Genomic DNA, 6,677 nt, shown 5'->3' with positions numbered 1-6,677 from the left:
TCGTATTGATCAGCAGCCCTGCAGCTCCTCGTAGATCCACAGTTTTATAAAGTTTGGAGGGAAATCGTTTGTGTTCGTGCTGAACTCAGAGTGACTCGAGCAGAGACGTGGAGGGCGTGAACCAGCTGAGCGTCCTCGCCTGCCCTCTGCCTCGACAACACACTGCTGCTACACACAGACAGGAATGCAGCGTATCCAATGTCCTCTCTGACCCTCGTGTGCAGCTCGAAGCATGAAAAACTAAATAAATATCACTTCCATTTCTGTCTCTCAGTTCTCGTAAACAGCTCAGCTCTCTGGGTTTGTTCTGTGTTTACTCAGCTTCACACACAAATTACAGTCGACCACATTAAAAGTGGTTCGACAGGTTTTGCATCTGTTTGTTGTGATCTTGTTTCATTTTCTATTCTTTTTTTTATTTCACTTACTGTGTAACAGCAGGAAAACACTGTTTTTTTGTTGACACTGTTATCTGATACAGGTGGAAGAGTTCCTGCTGCATTTCTGGAAAATCCCCATCTTATCATCTCATCTTGTTTTCATCTAACTTCCATGTAAAAACAGGGGGTGCACATTATTAAGTGTTTCCTGTACAGTTAGTGGAGAGAAACAGAATTTGGAAAACTATTAAACGCTTTTATCAGATTTTTCTTACAAAAATCAACTGATTAAAATAAATAAATTAAAATTTTGTCCAAAGGATAAATGATGATGATGTGGAAACAAACTTATTTCAAACATTTCAGCGTATTGTTCTGAATGCTACGGGTCTGTTTTATGCATCAATGACTCAATTTATCACTTTTGATTTGCATAATTTGATAAATCACAGTGCTGTGATGAAACACGCCTGCAGCTGGAGGTTTTGTTTTGACAGGTTTATCTGTCTTCAACGTGCAACATCGATCATCTGCATCAAACCCTTAAACACATTCCAGGGAACGTTTTAACTGGTTACCAAACGGTCCGTTACCCAGTCAGATCCTGACTCATCCGGGTTGGATAAGTCCCTGAAGTAACGGTGGAGTGCTGAGGATGAAGTGAGTCTCAGCCTGAGGAAAGAAGCTGCTCTGTAGTCCGGTGCTCCGGCACTAAAACAACGATTACTTTGTTTCACCATCATCGTATTAAAAGTATTGAATATAAACATGACCTCACCATCGTGCACCCTGCAACAAACCAATCACAAGAGCAAATGTTGGCGATGCACGTTCCTGCAAACCGCACGAGGGAACGACGTTCAGCTCGTCAGACATTTTTTTTAACGTTGATGCACCCAAAAATAAAAAATAAAGATTGTTCACGAGTCCCAAATCTTTAGTTCGAATTGAGTCTCGAGTCACTGAGTTAAGTGCGACCGGAGTCCAAACTTGAGTCCCCACCGCTGGTTTGAGTGACATCCAGCTGCACAGCATGAGTCTGTAAAGACCGATCAGCCAAAGCAAAGGCATGAAATATCTTGAGACAGTAAACCTCTGTCACGGCAGACATTTTGAAATGTGACAACAACCTTTTAATAATAATAACAATAACCTTTATTTATATAAATTTCCCAACAAAGTTACAAAGTTCTCAACAGGAAGAAATAAAACCAGACAAGGCAGATACAATCAGAATAAACTGAGTAAGAGCAATAACATATGAAAATGACATTTTAAATAAAAAGACATTGAACATTTCCTAAACATTAAATAGAAATGGTGCTGAACCTGGAGGTGCAGTTATGTGCAGATTTACAGTTGTGGTATTTGGGTCGTGATGTTCCTGTCAGCCGGTACCACTCAGTCAAACCGGTCCCCGTGTAGCCGCAGTGCAACTGTTCACTGTAGTTGCATGAGATGAAATATGTTGGCGTTATAGTCACGCTCCATTAGAGACTGGATCAAAGCCAAGTCAAATGATTTACACCAGCAGAGAGAACATCAGCTGATAAACAAGAGAAAGGCTAATGACGGCTGCTGGGATCTTCATGCATGAGGGAAGATTCATCACGTGTATTTTAGATACAGAGCTCGTATGTACGGCTGCCGAGAAATGCTGGATTACGCTGCAGGAGTGGTTTGAACATTTTTTATGAATGAGTCAACACAAATGTTTAAACGTATGAGGAGCGGGTGCTTTATACTCGACAGGTCAAATCTGGGCGGAGTAACCTTTAAAAGTCGTTCCCTGTGGTACGACTGTTAGCACAACGAACGTATTTAAAAGCTGTAATTAAATCTTAATCATCTTAATCCACCTCACAGATCTGGTTCTCTGGCTCCAGTCTGTCTTCAACCTCAAAGACACATCAGTGCAGAAAACTGACAAAAGACTTCTCAGTAGTTTATGTTTCCTCACGCTGCACTGAAGATGTAAAATATCACATTTTTGCTTTTAAAGATATAACATGTAAGAATTCTGCTAAATGACTCAAAATGACTAGAAATGACTTAAAACGACTCGACCTTTGTTGGAAACATAATGTAAGTACAAAAGTTTCCTCGAGGTAACGCTGCGTTTCATTTGGTCGTCTGTCGCTGTAACTTCCAGGAGAGACGAAACATAACGAGAAGAAAACTTTAAGACATTAACTCGTCTGTGAACATTTGTGCCTGAGTCTCATCAGATTTTAGTCAGTAATGGTGTTTTTGCCCCAAATCTCCAGATTACTTTGTGTATCTGTGTGTTAAATTCAGGTCAACTCTGACTGAAGTCAGCACTCAGCAGAGACTCTGGTTCTGGTTCTGGTTCTGGTTCTCCTCTCTGTAACGTTACGTTCATGGAGTAAAGTCCATTTCCCCTCCAGCTCCAGTCAGCAGGCAACATGACAGAACCTGGAGGTCACCTCCGGACCACTGCTGCAGTCAGGCTGATCAACAGGAGTGAAGATAAATCCACTTTTTAATCCCACAAGTTCAAAAGTAATCTCTGAGCTCTCCTCCCGTCGGTGAACGGCTCCGGATCAGAACAGAACCTGATGAGACTCCAGGTGTTTATTCCTCCAGGAGGTCTGGATCTGCGTCCTTGAGATTTGGAGACTCCCTGGATTTTCCTTCAGCACCACCATGAAGCTGACACTGAGGTTTAAAGTGAAATGTCTCAACGCTCACGTTTCTTCAGTTCTGTGGTTCATAACCGATTACCTGCAGAACTAATGACCTTCCCATCAGCCTCAGCTGCACTTGTGTTTTTATATTAGTATGAAACTTTACATTTGCGATCCTTTATGAAGGATTTACATCATGAAGCTTGAAGCACCACAGACAAAGTGGACTTCTTGACTGTGATGCTGCTGATGGAGAATGTGATGAGTTATAGTTTCCAAGCTGTTATCTTCCACGAGGTTTCTCTCAGTGACAGGTGTTGGACACGCTCAGGGTATTACACCAGCTCTTTCATCACAGCTCCTGCAGTATAATTATACTCTGCAAGTATGCGGGTCGACCAGTAGGACCAACCAGACCAGATCTGAAAAAGTTCCTCCTGTTATATTCAGTATAAACAGAATCCACATCGGGACTGAAGTTTCTCACGGTTTGGAGGCTTCAGGTTTGACAGCAGTAAACTGACGCGATCGAACAATACAGCTCCTGTGGTGTGATTTTAACTCGAGGAAACAAAAAGCTTCAGTCAGGTTTGACGAGTGAATCACCGCCTGTTATAACAAACAGCCGAACAATGTTTTCCTCATTATGTGGAGACGCTTCGGACACGATGAGGTCGTCTGACAGATGGTTGGTTGGCTTCTGTTTCACTGTATTAAACTGATGCCACCACAGCACTAAACAATACACTAGTTAAGTTATTTTTATTAAGGTTTTATTTTGTTTAAAGGTCCCACATTATACAGTTTTTCATCAGTGTCACAGCTGTCAGAGGTCCAACAACACTGTTGTCGAAATGTATTGCCCCAAACTCATCCTGGTCCTGAACTTCAGCTGTCTGAAAGTGGCTCTACTTTCAGTCAATTATAACAATGTCATTAACATTAAACTCGCTTCAAATGCCGTTGCATAGCGGACCGAAGCGGAGCTAACTAGTTGGCTGATTTCAGGCTGACTTCACCAAACTCGTAGGTAACTGTAAATACTATCAACACGTGGCGACACTCACCTGTGGCTCGGTGCAGCTGCTGGTCCCGTATGGTTGGGATTGGTTGGGATCCTTTTACGAGGGTCAGTGTCGAGGCAAAGCCAGCTTTGTACTGACCTTCGTTACTGAAGCAGTCCGATGTGAAGTGGTTAGCACACACAGAAGGACTTACAGGAACCGAAGCCGGCACGTTGTCATTAAAATGAAACGCAGCCACTGTCTCCTCTGTTCTTCTGCAGCCGGGACAGAATATAGGCACAGGTTGATTTTTACAACCAACATCCTGGACACACCGAACTTCCCCTCGGGGATGAACACCCCCTCTCAGGTATCTCCGGGGAGAGGGGGGCGTGTTTTCGGCCTATGAAAATCACTGAATCTGAACAGCCTGTAGGAGCCCAGTTTACCAGCGGGTGGGCTGCAGAGAGATGCAGGACTGGTTTGCTTTCCTCATTCTGGGAGTCGGTAGGCTCAGGGAGGACCAGTTCATATATGTAGAGACCAGAGAAAACGTGTTTTTCATAATATGGGACCTTTAATGGATCTCAATAGTGAATGTTACTTACATTTGTATGTTTCTTACACACCAAACCAACAGGACGAGATAAAGACTAAAGACGACTGCTCAAAACGACGTTCCAACATTTGTAATTGTTATTTATCCACTGGATGTTTTTTGACGAGATGCTGAGACGTTTTCCAGACGTGTTTGTGGCGACAGAACCAGATATTTTGAGCCAAAAAACAAGGTTTTCTGAACCTAACCAACAAAATCTAACCAGCCCATAAACAGCAACATAAAAGTTAATATTTAAAATTTAAACACGTCTGTGGTTTGCAGGAAAACGTACACTGCCAACGTTTATTCTGGCGACTGGGTTGCAAGAAAACAGTGACACCAAATATGAACCAACGTTGTTGAAATAGGTGGAATGCCCCTTTTAGACATAAGGCTTTGGTGAAAGGTGTCATTTAAACTTGTCTTCTCCTGATAACATGTTCACTGACTCTGGGAGGATAACGATCACATGAATCAGTGGTTCAGATGATTGACTGGTTTTTGTTTTCTTTGTGATTTTTAATTAGCTCGCGGTGGCAAAGCGGTCGCAGCAGAAACTTTGGAGCTCTTCCCAAAACCTGCAGGCTGTTTTGGCGATAAATACCCTAAACAGCCCAATCTCGGTTGGATCATGCAGTTTCCTCACGTTACCCCCCAAGTCGGCGCCACCGATGCTCCTGACCGAGAAACATCCCAGAGGAATACTTTAGATTTCTGTTCGGTGTGTGAGTTCAAGACGGCTTTATTCTCTCTACTTTGTGTCACAGTGTCAGAACTTGCACCTAAGTGATGAAAGTCTTTTGACATTTATGTGCAGCTGAATAAATAACAGCAGTCAGCGATGATGTACTGTAAAAAACAAGACGTCCTAACTGCATCTGTGCTTTCAAACATCCTCACGTCTCGTCCAGAATGAAGTTCCCTCATCAGCTTGAGCTGAAGATGAAGGAGGAGGGACGAGGTGAAAGTGAAGGTGCCAAATTAGCAGCATGTCATGTGTCAGCGCTGACGGGGAGGAGGTGTGCTGCATCACTTCCTGACACCTGCAGCTGGTTTAAATACTTCCAGCGCTCTGGACTTACCTCAGCATGTATCTGAGCAAGCCGTCTATTTATTTCTCTTAAGAAGGCGCGACGTCTTTAATCAAAGCAATGAAAAGGAAGGATTCTCGAGGCGTACGCTTCGTACCTGCGTCTTTAAAAGAAATAAGCATGTGCATTGTTTGGGAGGAGTGAAGGGCAGCAGCTCGTGAAGCGGCTGATATGTCACTTTTAATAAGCAGATGTTCCTTTTGGCATCGTATGTGTTTCCATTTCTCTCTGTTAGGCCTCCTGTTAGATCACTGACGCCTCCATTAAACCACAAAGTAATCATTCTTAAAGGAGAGAGAGAGGCACTGAGACGAGGCACTCGACTGGAGTCTGAATCCGACCGAGTCCCTCGCAAAGAAAATCCACAGTTCAGCAGCTCTAACTTCAGTTCATACATGTGAACTACAGGTTGTTACATGGAGCCTCTTTACTGTTGTTTTTGCTCCTAAACAAGTGAACAATCATGACAATAACTATTTTTTTAATGTTTTATTAAAGGAGTTACTGCAGTGGATGTGCTGCATGTTCAGATCTGTGTCCACTAAACTCAAAATGACAAAGAGACAAAGGGATGGTGGTGCGACTGTGGACGGGCCTGTGCGGGTCTGACGCTGGACTTCTCTGGTACCAGAACATCTTGACTTTGATATTTGAATTTATTTATTTGAGTTTTTTTCTGATCAATCTTTAAATGCTGTAAAACGTGAACCTGCTGTAACCTGCAGCAAAACGCACAGTCATGACAACTTAATAATATTTTCCTGTGTGATGTGACACGAGCACAGTTACACGACAGACAGACAGACAGACAGACAGACAGACTGACTGACTGACTGACTGACAGACAGACAGACACTGGTCAGTCTGTTAACCAGGTAATTCCAGTATTTCACCAGACTATTGTCAGAGCTCACCTGTGCGTACAGCCACAGGTGAACTTTATCAGCATGACT

Source organism: Pagrus pagrus, assembly GCF_965226575.1.
Source record: "Pagrus pagrus genome assembly, chromosome: 14".
Taxonomy (NCBI): Eukaryota; Metazoa; Chordata; class Actinopteri; order Spariformes; family Sparidae; genus Pagrus; species Pagrus pagrus.
Note: the sequence above shows the minus strand (reverse complement) of the source record.